Source organism: Sorex fumeus, unplaced genomic scaffold, assembly GCF_029834395.1.
Source record: "Sorex fumeus unplaced genomic scaffold, SorFum_2.1 ptg000072l, whole genome shotgun sequence".
NCBI lineage: Eukaryota > Metazoa > Chordata > Mammalia > Eulipotyphla > Soricidae > Sorex > Sorex fumeus.
In genome coordinates, this window is record NW_026606129.1 from 59,331,953 (window position 1) to 59,351,911 (window position 19,959).

Below are 19,959 nucleotides of genomic sequence, written 5' to 3' on the forward strand. Positions count from 1 at the left end.
TTGAGATTTTGTCGGCCTCTCCTTTCTCATCCTTCTCAGTGCTGCCATGTCGGTGAAGCCTTCAGGGTCAGGTGAATGAGACCAGTTGTAGTTACTGGTTATGGCATATCGAATACACAACAGATAGCTTGCCAGGCTCTTCCGTGCAGGCGGAATACTCTCGGAAGCTTGCCAGTCTTTCTGAGAGGGATAGAGGCTTTTGGGGCGACCTCTAATCACCCTTGTAGGTGTTACCATATTTGAACCCTATCAAATACGGTATGACAATTCCGGAAGATGGGTATTTAGTGTCTTATGATGTGTCACGCGGCCGCGAAGCGTCCTGAAGTGTGGCCGAAAAGCGTCCTGAAGTGTGGCCGAAAAGCGTCCTGAAGTGTGGCAACAGCTGGGTAGTGGAAGTAGTGTCATCATGTCGACCAAGACCATTCATGGTAACTCACAGTTCCAGAAGGCAGAATCTAAACGATGGACATGGGAGCCTCCCGGTGAACGATTCCACAACGAAATAGACCACATCATATTCAATCGATGGTTTTGCCTGACCGATGTCACTGTTGTCCCAAAATTTCGAATGGGATCGGACCACCGTCTCCTTCGTGCAAAATTCTACTTCACAGAGCGGGGAGAAAGGGCTGCAACGTTCAAAAAGAGAACTCCCAGAATGACCACCAACTGGGAACTCTTTGGTACTACTGCGGCAACATGGGAAGATGTCATTGTTGACAACATTGACGAGGAATACGATCGACTGGTTCAGCACCTCCATGAATGTGCGAGGAACGCCAAGAGAGAGATAGCCACAAAAAATCGCCTATCTTTGAAAACTCTTGAGCTAATTTGCCAGCGTGGTTTGGCGCATGCCTCAGGCAACCGCAAGCTAACGTCCGAGCTTGCAAAGCAGTGCAGAAATGCGATCAAGGAAGACCTCAAAGAGAGAATAGCAGAAGTACTGGTAGATGCGGCAGAAGCCGGGAAAAGTATTCGTAACGCCCGCCTGTCCTTCACCAACTACAAAACCAAGATGACTGCCCTCCGATGTCCTGATGGATCCATCACATCCTCCAGAACGGCAATTGAGAAGATTATCCATGACTTCTACTCAAATCTCTTCGACAGCCATGTCCACTTGCTGACATACCAAATTCCACAGGATGGATATGTCGTTCCCAACGTTATCCCTTCCGAAATCCGACACACCATTTCGTCGGTAAAGAAACAAACAGCACCCAGCCCAGACAAGGTCAGACCTGAACACCTGAAAAACCTGCCGTCAGTACTCATCAATACACTGGCTCGGCTCTTCACTTGCTACCTGTCTGAATGCAAGGTTCCATCCCAATGGAAAACCAGCAGGACCGTACTACTGTTCAAGAAGGGAGACATCCATGACATTGGCAACTATCGCCCGATCTGCCTATTGTCTGCCATCTACAAGTTGTTCACTCGAGTCATCCTAAATAGGACTGGCAGAACACTAGATGAAGGACAACCACGCGAGCAAGCCGGGTTCCGCAAAGGATTCAGCACCATCGGCCATATCCACACGATAACCAAGCTCATTGAGGTTTCTCGGGAGTTCAAGATGCCGCTCTGTTTAACGTTCATTGATTTAAAGAAGGCCTTTTGATTCTGTTGAGATGGAAGCGGTCGTTGAAGCCCTAGCCAATCAGAGCATTCAAGCCCAATACATCAGGATCCTCCGTGAGCTGTATTGCGGATTCACTACCCGGATCTCACCATTCTACAAAGAAGTGATCGTTGATGTCAAGAGAGGGGTGCGGCAGGGTGATACCTTTTCACCAAAACTCTTCAGTGCCTCCCTCGAGAACATCATGCAACGACTGGAATGGGAAGGAATGGGAGTGAAGATAGATGGTCGGCAACTACACCACCTCCACTTTGCTGATGACATTGTTTTAATAACACCAAACATCAGCCAAGCGGCACAAATGCTGGCCGACTTTGACCGTGAGTGTGGAAAGGTAGGACTACAGCTGAATCTTACGAAGACAATGTTTATGAGAAACAGCCTCGTTCCTGACGCCCCATTCGCTCTCAATGGAACGACCATCTCCGAATGCAACAGCTATGTGTACCTAGGTCGAGAAGTCAACATGAGAAATGACCTGGCACCCGAGCTGCGCAGGAGGAAGAGAGCGGCTTGGAACGCCTTCAAGAACGTCGAAGAAATAGCTAAGAGGATGAAGAACCTCCGGCTCCGGGCACATCTCTTTGATTCCACTGTTCTTCCTGCATTAACATATGCCTCAGAGACCTGGGCCCTACGCAAACAGGATGAGAACGCTATTCAGGTCTCCCAAAGAAGAATAGAAAGAGCTATGCTTGGAATATCACGTTTCACTCAAATGAGAGAAAGAATCTGGAGTTCTGACATCCATCGACGATCAAGAATCAGGGACGCTGTCTCATTTGCCAAGGTGTCGAAAATCAGATGGGCTGATCACGTAATGAGATTTAAAGACGACCGCTGGACTAGAGCCGTTACCGACTGGATTCCACGGAATGTCAAAAGACCGCGTGGCCGCCCACCTACCAGATGGTCAGACTTCTTCGTCAAGATCATGAACGATCGGTTTGAGGCCCTTCATGTTCCCGGAGCGAACAGATGCCATTGGGCTACACTAGCACGCGACAGGAACAAATGGAGACGTTACTGGCGCCCGCTCGAGCAAATCGATGACTAACGGGAAGCTAAGTGATTAAGTGATTAAGTGACTGAAATATTGAAAAGGTTAAAGACAAACATTCTGAAGTCTGGCAAACTTTGTGTTAATGCTTTTATATTGTGACCTTTTGAATACTGAGAGTACTGTGGACAACTTACGTATTCTTTGTAAGACTCAGTTTGCTTACTTGTAAAATGGGGATAGTGTCAGTCGTTAAGAATAAACTATGTAAAACATGGAAAGACTTTGGAACAGAAATTTTTCACATGACCAACCAAAAATTACAACAAAACACACTTTCTAGGTCCTTGTGCTTCCATATTTCCTAGTTCATTTATGTTTTGCAATAACCTTCATAAAGCAGTGTGGTGAATTTCGTTATTAAACTAAAATTACCTCTTCTTTCTCTGTGAGAGGACATCCCTACTTCCAGTTATGCCCCCAGGGTCCACTATATACTAGCCTTTGGCTAATCAAATTGAGAAGATTTTTAAGAATTGCATATCCATTGACAGCTATTAAATGAAGAAGGGAGAAGTAAACATGGAGAATATAAAATATTATGCTTGGAGGAACTTCAATAAGAAGATAGCCAGACTTGGATGATACAGTTTTTGTGTGTATCAGTGGAACCTTGGCACTCTCTTGATTTTTTCCCACTGGGCTGCTCCTACAAAACACACTGGTTAGTTACTCCAGGTAAATCAGAAAAGGACTTAATAGCTCTCTCAACTCTGTCATTCAGTGCTTTAGATTATGTCTAAACTTTGTTTCTTTGTCACTTTTGTCATGTGGTACTAATTGTTTCACAAGCCTCCAGCCACATTTTCCTGTGATGGCCAGGTGTGGGTATGGATGTATAGAGATAAAGAAGATATATTTCAGCTTTAATACACTAATAGAATTTTTTTAACATTTTCACTTGACTTGAGTCAAAAGAAACTGAGCTCTGAAAATGGAAAGTGCATTAATCCTTTTATCAATTTTCCCCCCAGAGAGGAAACAAAAGACTTGTTGAAAAGATCTGTAAATAAATCTTTATCAAGGTGGATTGGCAGGGATTATGATACTGGATTTGGAGCACTGACAAAAGTTCTTCAACCATGAGTTAGCAGAACTTGGAAATATTTCAAGCTGTCATTTCATGAGACAGTAGGGATTCAAGGAAAACCCAGAATATTTTGAGGTACTGAGAAATTTAAACTGACAGGAAGAGACAGAAGAGTGGTTGGTAAGTTAAACAGCATGCAGGATATACAAAACAATATTAAGAGTCTGTTCTAGGGAGCAGAGCGAAATATTGTGACCCTCCAAAAGGAAGGCTCATTTGTAGACCTATTGGAATAGAATTCAAGAGGCAGAAACTCAGTTGGGGGTTAGCTAAATAATGTATAGAAAATAACCATTCTTCTGAAATAAAATGAAGGTACTGACTAGAAACATAGTCATAAACACATTCACATCACCCACTGAGGAAGTTAAATAGAATGTGGAGCATTTGATAGGCAAAAACAGAGAAAATTGGATTTAGAGGGCAAAAAGTAAGAATTTACTTATTTTCTTAATTACAAGAGGCTTAAAAATTACATTTACTAAAGCTAGATTCAAAGAAATCTGGGACTTAGAAGAAAAAAACAAATAAAAAGTCTTCAGTACAATGAACGGGAACCAAAACATGGAGAAAAGAAACTCAAACTGATGTTGAATAACAAAATTGTATGTGAGAATTTAAGGATTTTAAATTTGAGGACTGTGAAACTACTAAAAACACATAACCTAGTGTACTGCCTCTGGAAAACAATATGGATGGATAAGAAGACCTATAATATGAGAAAAGGGGTAGTAAAGCTGACACTTCAGTGTTTGACCTTTGCTAGACAAAATCTTCTAATGTCTCAGGGGCAAAGAAATGGCCAGACAACGCTTCAGAAAAGCAGCAGCTTCAGGGAAGAAGAGAAGCACCTGGTATCATTATCTGAGTTTCTAGGATCCAGGAGCTCCTCAAGTCCTCTGCCAATTAGTGTAGCTTGAGGGAAGGACAAAAAAGGTGACTTGTTAAAAAAATCCTAAAACTTAGAATGTTCTAAACAAAAAAAGTGAATTACTAAATAGACTGTATTGATATTTTTGAATGCTCATGGTATACTAAAAGACCATGTGATTGGCCACTGTGTTAATCATTTGTCTAGGAGGTAGAATGATTAAGTTATAAGTTCATAGATTGTCATGTTCTGAGAGAATAAAGTTGGGGTCCAAGTTCTGTCAACCAACTGAGAAGCTTTGGGAAAGACATTCTTAGAGTCTTAGTATTCACATTTTAGAAGAATAGCTAATGAAATCCTAAGTGGCTCCTGAGTGGCTGAGTATATGCAAACATTAATGCCCGGGCATACACAGTGTGCTAAATAATTTAATTTCTTTCCTAATGATGATCTGATCCTACCCCAGGGACCACATTATCACATTTCCAATTCTAAGCAAACGTCATATGGGTTGACAGGGGTTAAAACTGAGTCAGCGGGATGGAAGGCTGCTGTACTATCTCTCTGATTACAAATTAACATTTCCTTTTTTAAAAAATTTTATTGAATCACCATGAGAAAGTTACAAGCTTTCATGTTTGGGTTACAATCATACAATGATCAAATACCCATCCCTCCATCACGGCACATTCCCCACCACCAATCTCCCCAGTATACCCCCCTTCCCTACCTTCCCCCTACCTCCATGGCAGACAATATTCCCCATACTCTCTCTCTACTTTTGGGCACCATGGTTTGTAATAAAGACAATGAGAGGTCATCATGTTTGATCCATTATCTACTTTCGGCACACATCTCCCATCCCAATTGATTCTAATGTACCTCACAGCTAGCATAATTTAAATAGCTTTCAGTAAGAAAGGCATTTTCAAATGTAAAATCATACACTCATTCAACAAATTTGCTGAAGAATTATTATATGCTTGACTTTTTTTGACTTTTTAAAATTTTCTTTCAGGCATCATGGTTTACAATACTGTCAATGATAAGGCTTCATGCATAACACATTCCAGCGCCACCTCCAGCGTTTTCTACTTCTCTCCACCATTTTCCCAGTGTCTCCCTCATACCCTCCCCTATTTTAAGTCTCCCCTCCCTGTAGTAAGCTTCCTGCTAAAGATTAGTTCTTGGTTTCTATTGCCTTTGGGCATGTTATGTCCCTACAATGTTTCTTAAATCCCAACAATGAGAGAGATCATTCTGTCTCTCTCGTGACTAATCTCAGTATGATATGCTCCATATTCATCCACATAGCAGCACATAGCATTTCTTCTTTTTTAAAAAGTAAGTAGTATTTTATTGTGTATATGTATCAAAGTGTCTTCATATTCATTCCTGTCCACTTGTATTTTCAGAAATTAGTATGATGAAACTAACAAAAAGTTAGAAAAAATATAATAGGCCACATTTCCTAACTATTTTGAAGGGGATCCTCGAACTATCCAGCAGTATTGGTCACTAAGAGCAATGTTGCCCCCCTTTTTAAAAAATAGTGCAGGAGTCTTCTTATTTTTAAACAAACACCCCTCATGCCATAAATTCATAGGGAATGGGCTCCAGCAGCACAGTCTCCTTTCCACTGGTTCTTACAAAATGTGCTTCTCTGAGTGGAGCAGTCTCCAGTTTCAATTGAGCCCAAGTCCCTTTCTCTTTTTCTTTTCTTTCGCTTCTTTTTTTCAATTTTATAAGGTAGTTCACAATATTTGATTACATTTAATATTCAAACACCAATCCCATCACCATTACACCTTCCCATCACCATACTTGGGATGTTTTCATCCCAAGCCCCAAGCCCTGTCCCAAAGCACAACTGAAACAATATATCTTGTGTTGTCTGTTATGAAAAACCGCCGAAAATGCTACAAAAAAGTATCCATAGAGGAAACAGTGTGAAGATTGTTCTATTTGTCAGGGGCCATTAAGATATTCTTTCGGATATCACTAACCTGTTGTTAAAGGTTGAATGATGTGAGTTTTCATATATTACTTGTATCACTTGTCACTTGTCATCCTGTTGCTCATCAATTTGCTCAAGCAGGCGCCAGTAACATCTCTATTAGTCCCTGTCCCATGCTAGTGTAGCCAAATGGCATCTGCTCGCTCCAGGAACAAAAAGAGCCTCAAACTGTTCGTTCAGGGTTTTGACAAAGTCTGACCATCTCATAGACGGCGGCCAGGCATTCTTTTGACATTCCACGGAATCCAATCAGTAAGAGCTCTAGTTCAGTGGTCATCTCTAAATAGCATTATGTGTCCAGCACATCTATTTTTGACGCCTAGGCAAATGAGATAGCATCACAGATTCTTGATTGTTGATGGAGGTCGGAACTCTGGATTCCTTCTCTCACTTGAGTGAAATGTGCTATCCCAAGCATAGATCTTTCGATTTCTCTTTGGGAGACCCAAATAGCGTTCTCATGCTGTTTTCGTGGGGCCCAGGTCTCTGAGGCATATGTTAGTGCAGTAAGAATGGTGGAGTCAAAAAGATGTGCCCAGAGCCGGAGGTTCTTCATCCTCTTAACAACTTCTTTGATGCTCTTGAAGGTGTTCCATGCCACTTTCTTCCTCCTGCACAGCTCAGATGCCAGGTCATTCATCATGTTGAGTTCTCGACCTAGGTACACATAACTCCTTCATTCAGAGATGTTTGTTCCATTGAAAGCAAATGGAACATCAGGAATTAGTCCGTTTCTCATAAATGTTGTCTTCATGAGATTCAGCTGCTCTCCAATCTTATGACACTCACGGTCGAAGCAGGCCAGCATTTGTGCCGCTTGGCTAATGTTTGGTGTTATTAGAACGATGTAATCAGCAAAGTGGAGGTGATGTAGTTGCCGACCATGTATCTTCACTCCCATTCCAGTCGTCGCATGACGTTCTCGAGGGTGGCACTGAAGAGTTTCAGTGAAATAGTATCACCCTGCCAAACCCCTCTCTTGAAATGGATGATCACTTCCTTGTAGAATGGTGAGATCCTGGTAGTGAATCATAATACAGCTCATGGAAGATCCTGATGTATTGAGTTTGAACACCCTGTTTGGCTAGGACTTCGATGACCACTTCAATCTCAACAGAATCAAAGGCCTTCTTTAAACTGATGAACATTAGACAGAGCAGCATCTTGAACTCCCAAGAAACCTCAATGAGCTTGGTCACATGTGGATATGGATGATCGAGCTTTCGTATTATCTATCTGAAAATATGTATATAGGAATACACACACATACATACACAATAAATACATATATATTTCCTTCTATGATTTGGTTGCCTACTATTTGAACCCCACCAAATGTGGTGTGGTATACCCTTAGAGAATGGGTAGAGAGCCTGCATGAGGCTAGGCCTTAGCATGTGGGGAGCAGCCTTAAGCAGGATGGCGTTTGGATTCTGGAGGTTTTCGGCTGCCAGGGTTGGGTCACTTGGGGCTCTCACCCACACTCCTCTGGGGTGCCCCGAGTGGAACAACCTGGAGCGGGGTCCGGGGGCATCGCTATGGTGGGCGTCATGTAGCTCTCTTCCAGAAGAAAAAGCCGTGTAATCTGGATGGTGTCCAATGATGAGATTATCTGGCGCTGGCAGGAGGTAGCTTATGCGCATGACCCCTGGGTTGCTGGAGACAGAGGGAAACGGGCAGAGGATCTCTGCTCCTGGTTCCACTGAACCTAGAGTCCGAGGTCACAAAGTTCCACATTATCTGGGTTTTGTCAGACTTCTCTCATGTGTGAGTCTTGGCTTGAGTGTGTGGGGAGCGGCCTTGAGCATGGCGGCGGTTGGGTTCTGGAGGTTTTTGGCTGCTAGGGCTGGATCCCTTGGGGTGGGGAAGGCCCTAACCCATCCCCGTCTGGGGCGCCCCAAATGAAACAGTCTGGCCCAGGGTCCAGAGACACTGGCTGCCTTCTTTTTCTATTTTCCTTCACCCACTTCAGAAGGCTGTCTCTACTATTAGAGCACTTAATATGCTCAATACAGACATTAATTGTCTTGGCAAAAATCCTGTCCTTGTTTGTTAAGACAATGCCAATGGCATGCTGGCTAACATTGTTTTGTCATGTTAACATTTGTGGGGCACTCTTTTCTGGACAGTGCCCATTCTCTTGATGTCTATGATACCACCTTCCTTGTAGGTCCGCATGCATGTGGCCAAAGGAACAACTCTGTGCTTTCTAGAAGGTCTATAGAACATATAGCCAGTGTCCCTTCTTCTTTTCCTTGTGTTGGTCACTCTTGCAATTTACTAGAAGATGGTGTTTCTGGATGAAACGGCAGACAGCAATGTTCTGACTCTCATACTCAGGGTCTTGGTCCTGGGTCAGTATTCTCTCTTGGAATTAGCAGGAGTCAAGTCCTTCAGAATCTTTATCAGTGAGTTTAAGTGGTCATGTGTTAACATTATCTTCCCTTTCAGCACCAACACCTTCTCTTCAAGAGGGATGTTGTGAATCTCCATCTTAGATGCAGGCACTATGGCATTTGTTGGCAAGAGATAGCATGCCATTTTGTCACTGGAAAGGCAGAAGTTGGCCTCTTAAGGTAGCCAGGGCACCATGGGTTGAATATAGATGAAAACCAATGGTAACACCAGAGGAACAACAGAATAAAAGTGCTGCCTTTGAGCAAGACATCAATGCCCACTAAAAAAGACAATTCCCAAACCACATTGTTTGTGACTCTGGAGAAGATCACAGCCCACAGGGTGGGAGTCAGGTTCCAGGGGAGGTGCACCGAGTTGGTGAGCACCTCCTGGCCCCACTCACAGAACACAGTGCACTTCTCGGGCTGCAGCCACTATGTCAGTAGCAGGCCCCTTGAGCGTCAGCCCTGTGGGCCGAGGAGTGACGACCCTTTAGCCACCTGGGTGTCCCATTCCATGGAAGTCGTGAAAGGGGGTTGATCGACTGCCTTTACAGTGCCACTAACAAAGCTACACTGCAGTGGCAGACGGGTCTGGCAAAAGTGCACTTTATTTATATGTCACACATAAGTGGGATTTTTCCTTTTAATCTGACTCATTTTATTTAACATGATGCTCTCTAGTTCCATCCAAGTTGTAGCAAACTGCAATACTACTCTCATAGTTGAGTAGTAACCCATTGTGAACATATACCACAGTTTATATATTCATCCACTGTTGGGATTATTTCCACATCTTGGCTATTGTAAACAGTGCTTCAGTGGATTTAGGTGTGCATACAACTTTTTGAATCAGCGATTAGTGATTTTGGGTTTGATGCCATAGAGTAAAACTGCTGAATCATATATTAGTTTTAGCCTTAATCTTCTGAGAAATTTCCATACTGTTTTTCTAGAGGTTGACTCGGTCAATAGTCCCACCATGTGACACCAGCACCTTATTTTCTCTACTATTTCTCCACTCCCATACAATACATTTTGCAACGCAGAAACTTTTTCCTTTAATGCTGTTCCATTTGTTTATTTTTGCTTTTTTTTAATTGACAGCAATGTCTTATCATTGCCACAAAAAATATCATGGTAAGTTCTGCCCATGTTTTTTTATGATGTGTTTTATGGATTCAGGACTAAAATTATGATCTTTAATTCATTTTGGACTTGTGTGTGGTGTAAGATGGGAAATTCAATTTTATCTCATTTCTCTTTCTTCGTATGGGCTGGAGCGATAGCACAGTGGTAGGATGTCTGCCTTGTGTGCAGGCGGCCTGGCCAAGCCGGGTTTGATTTCTCCACCCCTCTTGGAAAGCCCAGCAAGCTACCAAGAGTATCTCGCCTGCACGGCAAAGCCTGGCAAGCTACCTGTGACGTATTTAATATGCCAAACACAGTAACAACAAGTCTCATGATGGAGACGTTACTGGGCCCGCTTGAGCAAATCGATGAACAACGGGAGGACAGTGCTACATGTATATGGCTTACTAGCTTTTCCATTACCGCTTGTTAATGAACGCAAAATATTTTCCCATTTTTGTTTGTCTTCATCTATATCTTCTCATAGCGACATTTTCAACATAAATAACCTTTTTTGTTAAGCTGATTCTTTGACATTTCATAGTTTTGTACACCATTATAAATGAAATCTTTTCTTTCTCTTCTATTGCTTGCATATAGAAAGACAACCAATTTTTGTGATTTTTGTAGTACAATGTTTTACTGTTTCTGTGTTTTCTTGTGGTGTTTTTCAGGTTTTCTATGTATATTAACATGATATGCAAATAGTGGTATTTTAACATCTTTCATTATTTGAATCCCTTTCTTCGTGTTCTCACTTAACTGTTGTTGCTAAGACTTCCAACACTATGTTGAACAAAAGTAGTAAAAGTGATATCCTTGCATTGTGCTTGACCTTAGATAGATCAGTTTTGGAGTATTAATGTACGGTATTATTTGTGGACTGTTAAAAATGGCCCTTACTCTATTGAAATAGATTCCTTCTATTCCCATTGTATGGAGGGTTTTACTGTAAGGAGACGTTAAATCTTGTCAAAAATCTTTTATGTATCTGTTGAAATGTATTTGATTTGATATTTCCTTTTGTTGGTGTGGTGTATGTACCCATACATTAACTGATATGGGTACACTGAACCATGCTATAGTCCGGAATGAATCCACTTGATCATGGTGTATGATCCTTTTGATCATGGTGTATGATCCTTTTGATGTATTGGTGAATTTGAACCACTAAGATTTGCTGATGATCTTTCCATTTAACTTACTTGTGGAAAATGATCTATATTTTTTTTCAAAGACTATCTCAGCCTTCTTTAGTATTATGGTACTATTGTAATCTGTTCTCAAGAAAACAGTTAGGAAGAACTTCTGTTTCTTACACTTTCATGAAGAGCTTGAGAGGAAAGGCAATAGTTCCTCTCTGAAGGTTTGTTTATTATTCACTAATAATATGAGTTCACTAATAAACTCATCTGGAGCTGGGTTTTTGAAAAGATTTTTTATTAATTAAAAGTAACTTTTTATTTTCTTACAAATAAGCTTTATATTTCTTCCTGATTGAGTCTTGGGAGACTGCATGACTCTAAATATTTGTTCATAATAATCATATCATATCAGAGTAATCTCTTTTGAGCTTTTCTATCTTTATATCTGTTTTACTAAGGGTTTGGATTTATTATAAAACTCAAACGTGGGGGCTGAAGCAATAGTACAGTGGGTAGGGCATTTGCCTCGCTTGCGGCTGACCCGGGTTCAATTACCAGCATCCCATATGGTCCCCAGAGCACCACCAGGGGTAATTTCTGAGTGCATCAGCCAGGAGAAACCCTTGTGTGACCCCAAAAGCAAAAAAATTTAAAAAATTAAAAAAAAATAAAACTCAAATGTGTTATAGTAGAATGTGAGTTTTGTTTCCTAATGCAATCATTCTATGGTCTTTTCACTGAATTTCGTAATTTTCATAATTAATTATTATAAAGTCCAAATTCAGTTTCATGCACCACCAATAAAAAAATAAGAATGACTCAGGAGTTCAATCCATTAACACTTGGAGAAATTACTGACATAAAAGAACTTATTACCAATTTTCTATGACATAAAGAATTTTGGTGCTTTTGCAGTTTGTCTTTCTTTTTATTTCTCAGACTTTGTTTCTTTTACTTCTCTTGCAGTTTGATATCAGACTTTTGTGTATACCACTTTCCATTTATCTCATCTTATTGTTTTTTTCTGAAGCATTTTTATAATGAGGCTGTCTTTGTGTGTGTATGTGTATGTGTGTGTATCTTTCTCTCTCTCTCCCCCTCTCATTTCAACTTCCTTATCCTTGAGGTTGCTTATTCAATTTTCAACTTTTTTCTGCTCCTGATTCCTGCTACTGTATTTCTTTGTTTTTAAGTTCAGTTACTATACTCTTTAGTGCATTCACATATAAATTCTAAAAATATCTATTTGGATATATACATATTGAGAATTTTCATTGATCTGACAATTCTGATTTGGGGCTGGAACAACAGTACAGCAAGCAGGGTACTTGCCTTTTACATGACCAATCCCTGGATTCTCATTTGGTTCCCTGAGCCCAATCAGGAGTGATCTCTGAGTGTAGAGCCAGGAGTAATCCCTGAGTGCCACGGGGCTTGCGCCCCTCTCAAAAAAATAAAAATTACAATAAAACTATTAAATTTTACATTCTATTATTACTACTCTCAACTACAATATGAAATGATCATTGTAACCTACAGGTGTTGTGACGGGTGTCAAATGTTCCTGATTTACCAATTGAGACTGGTTCCACTTTTATTTTCATTTCTATTTTACCCACAGCGGTAGGGCATTTGCCTTGCACGCAGCCAACATGGCTGACCCGAGTTCGATTCCTCCGCCCCTCTCGGAGAGCCCGGCAAGCTACCGAGAGTATCTTGCCCGCATGGCAGAGCCTGGCAAGCTACCTGTGACGTATTCGATATGCCAAACACAGTAACAAGTCTCCAATGGAGACGTTACTGGGCCCGCTCGAGCAAATCGATGATCAACGGGAGGGCCTTTATTTATTAGGGCCTTATTTTATTTACCCAAGGGGAAAATTTATCCAAAAAGGATATCATTGTGAAACTTTTAAAAAATGTAACATTTAAAATAATCAAGCAAACCTCACATTAAAGAGTCATTTTATCCTTTTACATAAGGAAAACTAGAATTGCCAGAAGATTAAATTGTTTGCTCAAGGTTTTAGTTAATGATAAAGTAGCAAGACATCTAGGATTTCTGAGTTAAAATCCTCTGTTTATTGCTGTGGTTATATGATTAATCAAAGGACTCATTTGTAAGTATTTTCCATGTTACCAAAGGTTTAGAAGGGCAAATAAGAAGTAATATATGGATTGATCAAACTAAAATTGCATAACAGAAAGAAAGGAAAAATTCTGAAAGTTTTAAGAATCATGAAACACTACAGAAACAATTCCTAGTCACCTGAAGGTAAATAACTTTATGCATTCTCTCCTCTCTCTCTCACTCTGCCCATCTCCTTCTCTCATATACCCTCCTTTTAATAGGAAGAAGGGTGGGTATAAAGCAAGCAGGTATAACAGTTCAAAAGATGTTCTGAACAAAAGAAAATAAATATTTGCTATTATCAGAAACTTATTAATATCTGTAGGTATACGTATTTAATAGAGTCAGCATAAAGTTAATAATTAGAAAGTTGGATATGTTTTAGAATATGTGTTTCATTAGAGACTGCGTTTATATCTGAATTACATTTATAGCACTATTCTTTACCTTCCAAAACCAAGTCAGATATATACCAAAGCAATACACTGGTTTTCCTATATAAGAACTAAATGAATATGAGAAGTACACAGTATTATTAATGGCAGAAAGACTGGATATAGACAAATGAAATCTCGATTTACTGTAGCAAAAGTTCAAACATATTGGTTATCTCTTTTCCAGACATGATATGAAAGTTAAAAAATCAATGCCTAATGACAGGAAAAATTGTTCAATCCTAATTTCACCACTGTACAGTATTCTAGTAAAGATATGAAACATAACTTGTAAAAGAGCAGAGAAGACTATAATTAAACATAACATACTGCATAAAACAGAATGAAGGTTTTTTAATTTAATTTTTATTGCCCCCAATTACTAATAGCTCTTTCAAAAACTGCTTAAAGACAAAAGTAGCTCTCTTTTTAAAATTAATGGATTTTTTAGGTAAATGCTTATAATGGAATTAAATTTTATGGGTTAATGAACAAAGATACTGCATCTCACCAACATCAAATGACTAAGATCCTCCCACACTGTCTATATGTCACTTTTTGTTTACCTCTTCCTTTCCCTCAGTCCTCAGCTGTGAAGAAGCTTTCTTCACACACCCACCGAATTTATTGATATTCCTGTCTCCATAAGTCATAACTTTTGATAAAGGAAGAATCGTGCAATATTTTGATTCTCTCTAAGCTACATAACCATGGGCCTGAAAGAGGAATCCTAGCAGCCTGTGCTGGACTTGTATTTATATATAAGAATAACTTTCATTGTTCAGAATCACTATGCACTCCTCCGTTCTGCCTATGTGTGTATGTGCTACATGCTACCTAGTCAAACCAAGTACTATATAAGTTCTCTTCAAGGAGGGTTCTTGTGCCATCAGACAAGAGGGGTACACATGTAGGCTAACTACTCCGTAAGGTTTCAAACATAGCTACTCGGTCAAGACCAACTAAGATCAGCCAACTTCAACCAAATTCACAGAAAGAAGAGAAATAATACACAGTGTGGCTAAGTATAATAATCTGGAAATCAGTTGTTATATAAAAATGTTAGCTTATACAAAATGATCTAGCATAATACTATGACTGGACTATACTACATGTATGAATTTGGTTCATATGGTTTTTCTATGAATTTAACTTTATGTCTATAGCCAGTCATTTAATATCACTTTAGTCATTCTACTCAACTAATAAACAATAATACGGATTTTCATATTTTCATCCCACCGTTCTTTTTTTTTTACCTGTGTTTGAATCTTTATTTTTTTAAATTTTTATTAGTGAGACACCATGAGGTACAGTTGTAGACTTACAAATTTTGTGCTTGGGTTTCAATTATACAATGATCAAATACCCATCCCTCCACCAGTGCCCATTTCCCACCACCACGGATCCCAGTATCTCTCCCACCTCCACATCCCCCCATCACACCCTGCCTCTGTTGCAGGGCATTCCCCTCTGTTCTCTCTCTCCTTTTGGGTTTGTGGATTGCAAAAGAGGCATTGAGTGGCAATCATGTTTGGTCTATAGTCTACTTTCAGCATTCTTCTCCCATCCTGGGAGGATCCTCCCAACACCCCTTATTTGGTGCTCCTTTCTCTATCTGAGCTGCCTTTTCCCCTAGCATGTGTGGCTGATTTCCAAGCCATGGAACAAAATTCCTGGTACTAATCTTGGCCATTCTTGGGTGTTAGTCTCCTATTTTGTTACTTTATGTTCCCCAGATGAATGAAATCTTTCTATGTCTATTCTTCTATTTTTAGGCAGACAATTATCACTGAACTATTATTCACTCTTATTTTCATAAGAAGCTTAAACATATTTATGCAATTTAATGTTTTCGTCATTTTTTAGATATAAATGTATTAATACTGGAACCAATCATTTAGAAGTCAGAGGCACTGACCACAATTACGGTCACGGTCTTCCCATTTTTTCATCGATTTGCTTGAGCGGGCTCAGTAACATCTCCATCGTGAGACTTGTTGTTACTGTGTTTGGCATACTGAATATGTCATGGGTAGCTTGCCAGGCTTTGCCGTGTGAGCGAGATACTCTCGGTAGCTTGCCGGGCTCTTCTAGAGGGGTGGAATCGAACCCGGCATCATGTGACTCTTAATTCCTGTTTTTGGTCAATAAAGATTATATCACTGTAGAGCACTCAAATTTAAGTATTTTATTCTTACTCTAAATTTCATTAAGTCCTTATGACAATCTAAACTAGAAAAATCTCACACACAAAATAAGAACTTACTTCACATAGAGATAAATAAGAGCAAATGTAGTTTCATTAAAAAAATCTTACTTCCTTTAAAAAAGTTAAAATTATTTTCTTCAATATATGCCAAAAACAACAGCAAGTAAATATCTGGGAATTTGGGGATATATATGAAGAGAACTGACACATAATGGAATGTCATTCACCAGTGAAAACATTGTAGCACTGTCCTCCCATTTGTTCCTTAATTTGCTCCAGCGGACTCAGTAAGGTCTCCATTGTGAGACTTGTTGTTACTGTTTTTGGCATATCAAATACCTCATGGGTAGCTTGCCAGGCTTTGCCGTGAGGGCGAGATACTCTCCGGTAGCTTGCCAGGCTCTCCGAGAGGGGTGGAGGAATCAAACCCCTGCTATAGCTGTGTAATAAATTTTTGATCTGCCTCCTAAGGGGCAGGCTGGTGGCGGGGAGGGATCCGGGGTGGGGGGGATTGGTACGGGAGCAGCGGGTGCCTGAAACAGCTCTGTTACAAACAACTTGGTAAATCACAATGTCTCCATAAAAATAATGAATAAAGAGGAGCTGGAGTGATAGCACAGCGGGGAGGGCATTTGCCTTGCATGCAGCCGACCCGGGTTTGATTCCCGGCATCCCTTATGGTCCCCAGAGCACCACCAGGAGTGAGTCCTGAATGTATGAGCAGGAGTAATCCCTGTGCATCGCCAGGTGTGACCCAGAAACAAAACAAAGAATGAATAAATTTTTAAAAAGAAATCAGGAGCCGGGTTTAAAGCTGACCCACCTGTCTTCGGGTCGCGGTGGTAGGGGGTTCAGTAAAATGTGTGTGTGTGTGGGTGTCAGGATGACTTAATGGGAGCAGATACATCAACAGCAAGAACCATCACCAGGGCTGGAGTGACCGTCTGGATACCTGGGACAGCCAGACCAAGCCGGACACACAGTGAGCAGGGCTCACACAGAGGCCCAGAGCACTGACCCAAAGGCCAAATCTATGTTTTAGTCTGCCTCACAGGTGGAGAATGCAGCACGGAGGGCACCAGCCTGGCACACAGCTCACCCAGACTTAATCCCAGCACCTCACAGGGCCCGCCGAGGCTGCCAGGGTTATCCCTGAGCACTGCCGGGGGTGATCCAGAAACAAATTTTTTTAAAAAAGGGATAGAGGCAAAACTTTTTGGGGGTGTGGTGTGGGTGAGCCTCTCCTGGTGTCAGAGCTCATATGCCACCTGGGCTGCCCCAAGCATGGCTTGGCCGGGAACCAGTGAAAATTTATTTAAAATATTACTATATCAAATGCATAAATATCTTTTATCACATATACACATAAGATGTAGAAAAAGATTAAAGACTGCTATAGCCACCCAACAACAAAATAAAGCATGATGAAATAAGAACTCATAATTTGAAAATAAAAATAAAAACAATAGAGGGCCAGAGAGATTGTGCAGGGATTCAGGTGCATTTCTTGCTTGCAGCTGACCCCATTTTGAATCTAACACCATATGGTTCTCTACTTATCGTCTAGTGATGTCCCTGAGTACAGCCTAGGTAATCTGGATAATCCGTGGCAATCCCTGTCTTTAGGACTCACTGTGAACCACTACCTCAGCTGACTGAGTATTGCTAGAGGGGTTCTGGACCTCCTGGACACCACTTTGTGCACCTTCCCCTTAAGAAAATTTTCAGTGAGGTTGAAAAAGATCTAAATGAACTAAATTCCCAGAAATGAATGAATAAATTGTTCTAGGAAAGGAAGACCCATTCTTTTACTTGTAGAAGGGCAAGAGGAAGACGAATCATCCATGAATGGGAGTAAGAAGATACCAGCATAACTTTCAACATGTAGGCTGCAATGATGGAGCTCGATTCTAAGAAGTACTACTTATACAAATCAAATTTCTCCCTACCTCCCATGAGTTTTTAAGTGTTAGAAGTATTGTGCTATTGTGCTTCAAGTAGAAAATTAAATAAGAAAGTAGAGAGAAAATTATCTAAGGCCCTTCTGCAATTTCAGCTAAGGAGAGACTAGGGTGGTCTAGAGGCACAAAAGAGATCTTTCCAGGGAATTTAAGCTTCATAGAGGCAGGATATTTGGGGAGTTTGGATGATACAGTAGGGAATATAAAACTCTCCCATGGAACAGAAAATCAGGGGTAAGACTAACATTAAGGAGAACTCCCTAGTGGAACAACCATTAGGATATGAAGCAGAGAGTGCTTTCACAGTTTGGAAAGCTAGCATCTATATATCTGCCAAATCTGCTGGTAGTTAAGAGTTCAAATCTTGCATATGGTAAAGATCTGACTTTGACCACAAAAGACTGGTTAAAAAAAACAGAATCACACTGAAGCTACAACAAATCTGAATTCCAGTTCAACCACAGATTAACTCAGCCACTTCCACTGCATAAAAAGTATATGCTCTTTTCAAGAGGTAACTGTTTCCTTCAGGACTCACTGTTCTTTTTATATAAAGTAAAGGCCCTCCCGTTGATCGTCGATTTGCTCGAGCGGGCCCAGTAACGTCTCCATTGGAGACTTTGTTGTTACTGTGTCTGGCATATCGAATACTCTCGGTAGCTTGCCGGGCTCTCCGAGAGGGGCGGAGGAATCGAACTCGGGTTGGCCATGTTGGCCGCGTGTAAGGCGAACGCCCTACCCGCTGTGCTATCGCTCCAGCCCATTCTTTTTATATAATGTGTGATATTGAAGTCCAAGTAAAAGACATCCAAAGGAAAAAATTCAGTGATGAGTCAATAAAATGACAGACAGAAAAGATCCAGATACATACAAATATATTAATAGTTATGTATATGTGATTGATATTCTTTAATCACAGGTAGCTTTTTTATATTTTATAAGTAGGTAAATAATCCCAGTACTCAGTTAGACATAGAGTATTTAAATGCCTTTAAATATATCAAAAATTCTGAGTATGTACTTGATTGCACATACTGATTTAGATACCAGAGCTGAAAAATAAAGTATCACTCAACTCTTCAAAGAACTCAGTCTCTTTGGAAAGACAGACCTGTAAATAACTATAAGCCAACCTAGCACATGTTGAATGTTCTAGAAAGCACAGAAAATGAAACTAAAGACCGAGGGAAGTGAAAGACACTGAAATCAGGTTTTTAGAGTAAGAGCAATTTGTTGCTGGAGATGTGTAAAAAGGGGGGCATTCAGAAATAACAAAGCAGGAAGGCTTTAAGAGTAAATGATGGCTTTAGAATTCAACCAATAGTCCTAGTACTTTTGGATAGTAAGAGATTAAAAGAATAAGCTAGCAGAAATGAAGGGGAAAGGGGACACCAAAGGGTAAGAAAAGATTGGACTTTATATTTTAAAAGTGTGAGGGGGATAAGATTCCCCTTTTTATTGTTGCTGTAATGTTTATAAATTAAATTATTATCTGATATGTTTCTTATAATTATTGATGTTGAAGTAGATTAATATGACAAGGCTGGTTCAATTTACTTCCACATAAGAACATAAGTCAATATTTATTTTGTAATTCAAATGTGGAGTATGTTTTCAAAAAATACAACAAAAATTTTAATTAAAACAAGAATTTCAGAAGAGAAGTGTATCAAAAATGGGTTAGTCCACAACACATTTCTAAAATATGAAAAATAGTGGCTTAGCCAATAATGAGGTTTACTTACTCCAGTTTAAAGATAAACGTTGTAGGACAGGATAGTGATTCAATAATGTCAACAAGGACCCAGGTTTTTCATTTTTCTACTATGTGAAATCTACAATACAGATTTTTGCACTTGCACA

At 40.2% G+C, this 19,959-nt stretch overlaps 1 protein-coding gene and 1 pseudogene across 3 annotated transcripts in view; both read right to left on the bottom strand.

Moving 5' to 3' along the window:
* The window catches only part of CFAP20DC (CFAP20 domain containing), a 328,442-nt gene that overhangs the window by 265,973 nt on the left and 42,510 nt on the right, over nucleotides 1–19,959 (bottom strand). The gene's annotated exons all lie outside the window — the stretch shown is intronic.
* On the bottom strand, nucleotides 9,042–10,633 carry LOC130037403 (protein Mis18-beta-like; annotated as a pseudogene).